Raw genomic sequence first — 10,443 nt, 5'->3', positions numbered from 1 at the left:
TTCAGTTGAAGGAAAAATAAAGAATTTGCCTCTGGAGGGTTTTGAAAGGACTCCCAGTTCATTCCAAGGACGCTCTGCTTTCATGCAGGTTCCTAGCTTTAGTGTAAAAGCTTGGGTGTCCGTGAGCACTTGAAGAAATGTTTGACTTTCCAATGAACACATCTGAATAGCCCATAATTCATATCAAGCCTCTTTTCCAACCACAATGCTCTGAGATATAGAAATCAACTACAAGAAAAAAACTAAAAAACACAAATACCTGGAGGCTGAACGGTCCATATTTCACAACTCACAGCAACCAACCCAGGATCAGTCAACACCTTCTGGTTAACATATCTTTCAGGGAATAAAGACAACTGAAGTCCACTTCTTTTATCTGTATCCGTCTGCATCTTCTATGGATTTCAGCCCACGTCAGTCTTTAGGGCACAGACATGCACAAGTGTGTACCCACACACATTCTCTCTTTACAATTCCGTGAGTTTCTTCCCTAAAATTAATCAATATATGAAACACAGCTCTGGGAACCTTCTCAATCAAACCCAGCTCTGGAAATTCAGAACAGAAGGAAATGTTCAGGTTCCAAGTCACAGATGCAGGCTTAGGGACCCTCAGACCCTATAATTAAACAGAGGAGCACACTGAGTCCCAGAGGGGAAGTGACTTGCCCAAGGTCATCTAGTGAATCTGTGCTGGATCCCAAGTGGGTCCCAGGTCCCCTGGCTCCCAGTCCAGCGCTGCCCAGAGAGGTACAAGAATCAAGGTCATTGTCTAAATTGCAAGGAGATGAATACACTTCTCCATCCCCGAGGAAAGCCAATGGAGGGAATCTTTGCAGGCACAGTTGCCACAGAAAGTTTTCAAAGATTTTCCTAACCTAATATATGTAAAGAAATCTTTGGAGAGCATTCCCCATTAATCAGTTGTCAGCAGCGTTCTAAGGGAGGGGAGGGGAGGGGAAACTAACGCATTTCCCAGAGCCTGTCTTCCGGATTTCAAAAACGAGTTTAGCAGAGCCAGTCACTTTGGGGGCATCTGAAAAAAATGAGAAATGCCTCTCACGCCGTCAAATACTCTAACCCAGCACCATAATCCCTCTGATTTAGTGACCCTCACCCTTTACATAAATCAGCATCATCTGGAAGGCTTGTTAAAACACAGATCACTGCCCCCCACCCACCCACCCACCCAGAGTTTCTGATCGAGAAGGTCTGGCGTGGGTCCTGAGAAGTTGCATTTCTAACAAGGTCCCCGATGATCTGATGCCACTTCTCCAGGGAACCACACTTTGAGGATCAGTGTTCTCTGCCATTGAAATGGTCCAGACAAAAGAGTGAAAAAAACTGCTTTTCCATCTGTTATTCATCTGGGAGGTGAATAACACAGTGGTCAGGCATAAGACTCCAAGTCAAGCAGAGGTATTGGTACCTGAGCTCTGACATAAGCTGCAGGAGTGCCAGCCCTGGGGCTGGCATATTGTGGGTGTAGGGTAAAGGTGTGTTTCTGGATGCTGTCTTGGTTGTTGTGTGGAGGTAAATCACGCGTAAACTATAGCAGTGCTTCCCCACTCCCTAAGTGGAAAGGAAGGGACAGGGTCTAGGAGAACCTCAAGAATGACCCATGATTCTCATTTCTTTGCCTTGATACTGGCTTGGGGGGTAATTAGGTGCTGAGGCACCAACATGGGCCCCAAGTCTGTTTCTTCTCATTTGTAATAACTTTCACGTGGATGTCCTTATTCTTTAAAGTTATTATCCTCATTATAGAACGTTTAGAAAATCCCTGGAGGCCAAAAAAAGAAAACTATCACCCGCAATCTCACCCCTTAGTTGTGCTTACTCATCATTTTGGTCAACATTATTAACATTATTCTGGGATTATTTTTCTTTATTAAAATTTATTTATTTTATTTAATTTATTTTTGGCTGTGCTGGGTCTTTGTTGCTGTGCGCGGGCTTTCCCTAGCTGGGGCGGGCGGGGGATACTCTTCGTTGCAGTGTGCAGGCTTCTCAGTGCGGTGGCTTCTCTTGTTGAGAAGCACGGGCTCTAGGTGCGCGGGCTTCAGTAGTTGTGGCACCCGGGCTCAGGAGTTGTGACTCGAGGGCTCTAGAGCGCAGGCTCAGTAGTTGTGGCACACAGGCTTAATTGCTCTGCAGCATGTGGGATCTTCCCAGACCAGGGCTCAGACCCATGTCCCCTGCATTGGCAGGCGGATTCTCAACCACTGCGCCACCAGGGAAGTCCTGGGGTTATTTTTCTACACATAAGTTTTTGGGGTTTTTTGTTTGTTTTTTAAAGTAGGATCATGCTGTTTTGAATGCTGCTTTTTTTTCACTCAATGTTTCATGAACATTTTGCCAAGTCATTAAAAATTCTGAGAGGTAGTATAGTTCAGTTAAGAAGACAGACCTTGGGGGAATTCCCTGGCAGTCCAGTGGTTAGGACTCAGCATTTTCACTGTTGGAGCCTGGGTTTGATCTCTGGTCGGGCAGGGAACCAAGATCCCAGCAAGCCACGCAGCGCGGCTGAAAAACAAATAAAAGACAGACCTTGGATCTAGACCACCTGAGTTCACACTGAGGTCTGTCATTGACTAGGTAAGAGACCAAGGAAAAGTTAACCTCTCAGTGCCTTCTATTCTTCCCCAATTGGGATGATAACGTTAGTATTTATCTCAAACAGTTGTAAGAATGAAATGAGCTAAGCATTTGGAATGGTCGCTAGCATGGAGTGAAAGAAACATTACCCAAATGTTACGTCTTTTACTACATGTCTTTGTCATGGTTCCAGAGTACTCCACTATGTGGAAGTTTCATAACATATTGGCAATATCCTCTTATTAAAGATTTTTTCCTGTTTTCCCTACAGTAAAAAAAAAAATGTGATGAACATGCTTATTATATCTTTGCCCGTATGCATGATAAATTCCTAGAAGTACAAAGTGATGGCCCGATGATGGTTCTAAACATTTCCAGAGCTCCTGAAACATACTTTCGAAGTGCCCTTCAGAAAGCTGATACCAATGTACTCTGCCACAAACAGTATATGAGAGTCCCAGCTTCCAGAACCCTCAGCAACCCTGGATAGTGTCATTTTCCCCCTCACAACTGCCACTGTGATGGACGAGCATGGTAACTCATTAATTTCTTTTCTTAGGTATCTGGTAAGACTGACAATTTTTATATGCTTCTAGCCCTCACATATGTCTTCAATAAATTGCCTGTCCATGTTCATTGACCAGGTGTTGTTCATCATCCTTATTGATTTGCAAGAGCTCTTTATATAGCAAAGACATTAACCCTTTGCAGCAGAGATGTTGAAAGTATTTTCTCCAGTTTTTCATTTGCTTCTCAATTGTATTTTTGGTGGGTTTTTCCACCTTGTGTGTTACTTCATTCTCCTCAGGTCCATTTGGTAACCAAGCAGGGTAGCCATAGCTTCCTCCCCCATCAGCATCTTTCCTGCCCAGTTCCATCAGCCTAGGGCCCATTTAAGTTTGTAGCCTGGGGCTGTCCCTTGGACTTACTGCCCCCTACATAATGAAAAACCCCAGATTGGAAAGTGGTCTCTCAGATCTCTCCAGAAGTCCAAGATGACCCCAAATCTGCTGGGCTCCTACCCCTGCTGGCTGCACAGGTCACAGGTCATCACGCTCCAATGAACCCCAAAAAGGATAACTCAGGCCCCCTGGTGATAGCAGTTGATGCCAGCCAACTGGTTTGGCAGCTTGCACTTCTAAATTTCCCTGATAACTTTTGGTGGAATGTAGGTTATAGCTCAGGACTGCAAGAGGAAAAATACTATCCAGTTGAGGAAAGCAATGAGAGCTGCCCTTACTGAGCCCTACTGAGTGCCATTCACTGTACGTGCCTTCTGTCTCCAGCAATCCCTACAAGCTAAGTGTTTCTGTGCCTATTTTTAAAATGAGGAAATGGAAGTTCAGAGAGGTTAAGTCACTTGCCCCAGGAAACCCAGCTCCTGAGGACAGAGACTGAGATTAAAATAGAGCTCATCAGGATTTAAAACCTGTGTCCTCTTGCAGAGCCCCACTCACTGGACCTACCTGGATTTAACCCCCAGTTTGCCACCTGATTGCTCTATGACACTAGGAAAGTTGATTCACCCCCTCATCTTCAGCTTTCCTTTATCTGGGGAGCATGATAGCCTGCCTCTATACCACACCATATTGAGGTGAGAATCAAGTTTTTAAAACATGGACATGAAAACCCCATAAACTGTGAAAGTGTTCAACAAAGGTGTAAATGCTAGATGAATTCCACAGAATCACTCATTCACTCACAGCCTTACAATTTATACCAACTTGTATCAACTTGACTCCATCATATATAGCTGGATACTTATATTTACAGGACAGATCACCAACCCCCTTCTCACCCTCATAATCACACTCAATCATTCACTCAACAAATAATCACTGTTTTCCAGGTCCTGGGGGGAGAGGCAAACTGGGTCTGTAACTTTAGGGAACAGAACTAACGCACGCACGTGCACACGTACTCATGCATACACCATGCACACACGCACCCACCACGCACACGTGCACACACATTCTCATCTCCGTTTGAGCTTTCCTTTTGAGCGTCTTTTTCTTCATGGCTGGGAACCTTGACTCCTCTGAGGTCTCAGAGACATGGAATCCCTGAGTTCACTTGAAACCGGGTCCCCACACCTTCCCCCTCCTCCAATGAGCCCAGCCTTCCCGACACATGGCAAACCCGTGTTCATCTGAGTCCCCATACCTGGGGGTACAGGGGGACCAAGTGTGGCCCTGCCCTTCCAGACGTGGCACCTCAGCTTCTCCCCAGCAGAGCATCCCACAGAGGCAAAAATAAGGCCCTTCGAGATCCACTGTGCCTGCCCTGCAGATTAGCTTCTTCTCTGCCTTTAAACCGACACTACTTGTGTCAATAAGGATAAATCTCAGAAACATTATGTGGGGCAAGAAAAGCAATTTTCAGGGTGAAATCTACAGTATACCATTACATAAACTGTAAACCCCACATATTTCAATGTAATAAGATAGTAAAATGATAAAAGCATGTATATTACTTTCCTGTGACTGCAGTAACAAATTACTACAAACATGGTGGCTTAAAACAATAGGAACTTATTCTCTCACAGTTCTGGGGGTCGCAGTATCACTGGGCTAAAACCAAGGAGTCACAAAGCCAAATCTATCCCTTACTTCCTTCAGTTTCTGGTGGCTGCCAGCATTCCTTGGCTTACGGCCACTTCACTCCTATCTCTGCCTCCACAGTCATAGCGCTGTGTCCTCTGTGTATGTCAAATCTCTTTTTTCTCCTCTCTTATAAGGGTACTTGGGATAATATTTAGGACCCTCCCAGATATTCCAGGATAACTTCCCCATCTCAAGATTCTTAACTTAGGCCCATCTGCAAAAATCCTTTTTGACTTTAAGGTAACGTTGACAGGTTCCAGGGATTAGGACCTGATACCTCTGGGGGCTGTTATTCAGCCTCCTTCAGCATGTATAGAAATGACACACATCAAATTCGTGACTGTAGTTTCTTCTAGGGGAAAAGAAAGAGAATGATGGAGGGGAGGAGAGCATGAGGATACCAACCGTGTCTGCAGGTGTCAATTGTATTTAATGTCTGTGTGAAATACTTAATAATTAAAAAAAAGAGTTTTAAACCCTGCCACCTCCTAGCAGTGTGACCCTGGGCAACTTATTCCCCATTTCTGGACTTTCATCTCCTCCTCTGTAATATGAGGATACTGAAACCTACTTCATGAGTGTGTAGGAGCATTCAATAGTATAATGTTTATAAAGTGCCTGGCAGGTGTCTGGCTCATCATAAGTCATCATCATTATTATTGTTGTTGTTGCCTTTCTGAAATTGAGGAGCATTTTCTACAGCACACCTATGCACGCGCATGGGCACGTGTGTGCGTGCACACGCGCACACATGCACACACACACACACACACACACACACATACTTCCTGAGTGAGATAAATAAGTTTTTCTGCTCCAAGCTCTGGTTTCTGAAACTCAGCATTGGTAGGGAGGTGGGGTGAATAGGTGAGCTGAAAACTACAATGGTGGAAGCGGGGTGGGGGGAGTCCCTTTGCAAAGGCACTTTTTGATCTGCTCTAACTGCCGCTATAGAGAATTAGATGGAATTCATTTTTATGATGAAGGAATTAATGGTTATGGAGAGAATCGGGTTCAGGTGGAAGACTTGAATCCAAAGAAGGGAATAAAGCCTTGAAATTCAAATGAAAAATTATTATATAAGCATAAAGGAAACCTATTTTACACCTGTAAGACTAAATGTATAAATATGAACCAACTGCTCCCTCTGGGAAATGGGGATTGTGCTTTTAATTCACCTAGACAAATATGAAGTGCTCTCTCCTTTCCATCTATACATACCAATGAAGACCTGGCACCTGCCAGGGGCTCCAGAGCACCCCCCGGACTGGCCACCTCCTCCCGCAGGCTAGGCACCTTCTGACTCCCCCAGAGCCCCCAGGATGGGGCTCGGCTCCTGAACCTGCATCCCTGGACAAGGTCATCTCAAAGGCTCCCTCCCAGCTCTAGCATGCTCTGGTCCTGCCGTCCCCGTCCCCCAACCCACCCCACCCGCACGGACTCCCCTACAAGATATAATATCCTACGGTCGTTAGGATATTTCAGTTCATTCATTCATTCAACAGCACCTGCTGAGCACCTGCCCTGTACCAGTCTCTGTGTTCAGTGCTGGTGATTACCCAGTTTACAAAACGGGGAAACAGAGGCAGCAAGAGATGAAACGGGAGCAGGAAATAGGGCAGGCTTTAGAGTCAAGGAGGCCTAAGTTAAAATCCCTTCCCTACCAGCTGATAGCTCTTTGACCTTGGACCAGTCTCATTTTGACCTTGGAAGTCCCTGAATCTCGGTTTCCCACTCTGTAAAACAGAGATGCTGAAATCCACCACCCCGAGTGGCTATGAGATTAAACGGGCTTGCCTGAATGCCTGGTGCAGGGTTGCCATTCAAAAACACTAGTTATTAACACTGGTGCCCAATGTCAAAGAGTAACGTGATCATTCATCTTAGCCCTTTCTCGATCTTAGCCCTTTCTCGAGCACGCTGTGTGTTCTAGCTCAGCCCCAGAACTACAGAGATAAATACAAAAGGAACCCCGTGGCCAACTATATAGAGGAAGCAGGAAGCAAGGGAGCCAGCACGCACTGAGTGCCGACAGCAGACCAAACATTAGCCTAGGTGTCTGCACCCAGCTTGCCACTGCTACTCAAGATGGTACAGATTGGCATGTTTTGAGTTCCATTTGAGCATCTTTCTCTATGCATATACGGCTATTCACCCTCCTCATGCTCCGAGAGATTGAGAAAGTCTCAGCCCACAGAAGGCACACCCAGTGTTCCACATCCCTACGAATCACTGGCCTCGTACGATTCAGGCCTAGATCTCCCAGCCTCTTCCCAAGTCCGGGTGTCCTGCTTGAGCTAGAATCATTCATCCATCCATTCATCCAATGAATATTTATTGAACATCTACTAGGGAAATTAGCTGACAGCAGTGAATGCACAGAACAAGTGCTCCTGCATCCAGGAGAAGAAAGACCCCTCCTCACTGAGTAGGCCAAGGAGAGGAGGACAGAGGAGCCCTAGGGACCAAAGGAACCCAATTCCATCAACTTCCCCTTAGCAGCAAGCCCATCTGAGGTGGGAACCCGGCAGTGTTTGATCTTTTCATCCTCATTCCAGTCCCACTCTACCCCCCAAAAGCCTAGGGGCCTGGAGGGAAAGTTCGCCTGGGCTTGTGGGCTTCCCTGGAATGTGTGCACAGCCACGAGCTCCGGGCCAGCCGGAGCTGGGAGCCGCCACCCCTTTTTGATTTGTTTAATGAAAATGCTTTGCCGGTTCCATAGATGCTCAGCTGTGATAAGGTAATTGTCTGAGGGCGCAGTCTACAACCCATTAACACTGGACTCGGTGCAATTGAACTTGGAGAAATGAGCTAAAGGGGCCGGAGAAGGCAGCCCAGTGCGATCTGACACTTGGTCTTCTGTTCAGGCAGCTGGAAGCTTAGGAGATTTCCCTCCCCAGGCTCCTCAATGGATCCAGCAAACAGAGATTTCTGTTGTACACACACATCCATCTCCTCAGATCTGCGTGTGCGCCTCACACACATAACACGCACACATGCCCATGTACACAGTCATTGGCTCTCATACACTCTTATATGGGTGCCCACATGCTCTCAGCCTCACATGTTCCCACATATACACTCCGATACACAGTCACCTCCATCCCACTCCATTCCGCTTAGGCCATTGGGGCCAGATTGGAGGGGCATTCTCCTCTTCCTGGGGAGGCCCTTTGCCCAAGCCAGAAAGGGAAAGGAAAGAGGGGTTAATGGGCAGAGGAAAGGTTTTCACAGATATTGGGGAACACACTGTAAAGATGGCCTTGACTGCATTTCTGAAAGCCAGTGGAAAAGCAGTTAGCAAGAGAGGGAAGTCCAGAGGAGCAGAGGAGAAGGGTGGGGAAGGCTGGGGATGAGGGGGGGCGCCCTAGCAGTCGGCCACATCCAGGTGAGTGACAGAGGCATCTTGGCACCTCTAGGCTTCAGCCTGTCTTACCTCCCAGAATTTCAGGAGGTAAGAGGTTCCCAGGACCAGCCTGAGGAGGAGGAGAAAGAAGAAGGGGGGTGGGGGAGGGGAAGGAGAAACGGAGGAAAAGGAATAGGTGGGGAGGGAGGAGAGGGAAAGGGAGGGGGAAAAGGACGATGGAGGGCCAGGAAGAAGAAGGGGGGGACGAGGCTGCCTGAGATCCCGATGAACAGTGGGCCTGGGAGAAACCTGATTATGAGTATTGTTTTTATTTACTTTGGGAACTGGAATCCAATGCATACGATTCTATTTTTCTGGGGAAAATTAAAACGTCAAGCAGGGACACATCCCAGTTTTCCATTTCTTCCTATTTGGGTTTGGGCATATATTTCAAGGTCACTCTGAGAATTAGCGCTACTTCTTAAGAGGAAAAAATAATAAAAGATGCTGGGGAGTGGGGAGGGGAAGGTGTTCTTTCCCAAGGGTGCCTCTTCTAATGCGGCCCTGAGGAATTCTGGCTTCCGGAACCTGGAGCGCCTGGAGGGAGCCTCCAGAGGGGCCTTTGTTCACGGATATCCCATTTCTCTCCCCACCCCCACCTCTCTCATTATCAAACATTTGAAGACTGAATAATTCCATTTGTCGATGTCTTTGGCCGCAGCCTCTGAAAATGCAAAAGGCCCCGCCGAAATCAAAACCGCTGGTTTTCAAGGTGGATTTATCACTCTTTAAAGGAAGATTTATTGGGTAATCGCTTTCAAAAAGTGCTCATAGCACAGGGATCTGAAAGAAGGAGTGTTCTCTCCCTTGGGCAGGGGGAAGGGACCACTGGCCACCTGGGAGCCTGGAAAAGGAGCCCCAGTGGTGGCCCTTACTGGTCTCATACTTCCCATCACTTCACAGCCAGAGAAAGGCCAACTTCCCCAGCTGAAGTCAACCTGGGGTCTTGCCCCGACCCTTGGGCCTATGTCTTTCTCTCCCATTTTAATTGGGGTTGGAGGGTTCCATTTGGGAACTTGGGGAAAGAATTCCTATTTTTAGCATTGTTGTGGCCCTTAAAAAAGAGGTGGGGGGAGATCTCAGACCAGACAGGGACAGGTGGAGGTAGGGGCCGTGGTTCAAGCCTTTAGAGCACTAGGACGGACTGATTTCTGCAAGGAGTGGGTGGTGGTGGGGTGTGGGATGATTGTGTGCTGGAATCAGCCTGGGCTGGGCCTGGACAATCTGCTTTCAAGAGTTTGAGGTAGATGCCAAACACAGGAGGGTCCCTTCCCAATGGTCTGTGTCCAGTCCCATCTGACCAAAGGGCTCCCCAGGGATTCAGGTCTGAGTTACAGCACGGAGAGCAAGGGAGGCCCGTACATACTTCAGGAAACCATGGAGTTGGGGGAAGCGGTGGACAAAATGGGCAGCGGAGGAGAGGAAACCTCCGGGGAGACGTCAGAAAGGCAAGGAGGAAATGAGACAGTGGGGGACAAAATGATGGAGGAGCCCATGAAACTGACTGTAGGGGGACAGAGAGGGACAGAAGAGTGTGTGTAACAGACAGACAGACAGATGGAGAAAGGGAGAGAGAAGGAGAGGGAGGAGGAAAGAAACAGGGAGAGAGAGAGAGCTTGGGGTGAGGGGCTGAAGGGAAAACTTTCCCAGCCACGTCCATCCCAACACACACCATCGCGCTTACAGCAACGACTGGAGGTCTTAGGAGTTGATTAACGTCCTATGGGGAGTGAAATGGGGCAAGGGGGTTAGCGAGGGGAACTGAGAGGAGGGGGAAAGATCCCCCCTCCAGCTGCAGCCGCCCCAGCTCCCAAGTGAACCCCCCTTTCCCCTGCTG

This window comes from Leucopleurus acutus, assembly GCF_964270905.1.
Source record: "Leucopleurus acutus genome assembly, chromosome: 2".
NCBI lineage: Eukaryota > Metazoa > Chordata > Mammalia > Artiodactyla > Delphinidae > Leucopleurus > Leucopleurus acutus.
Note: the sequence above shows the minus strand (reverse complement) of the source record.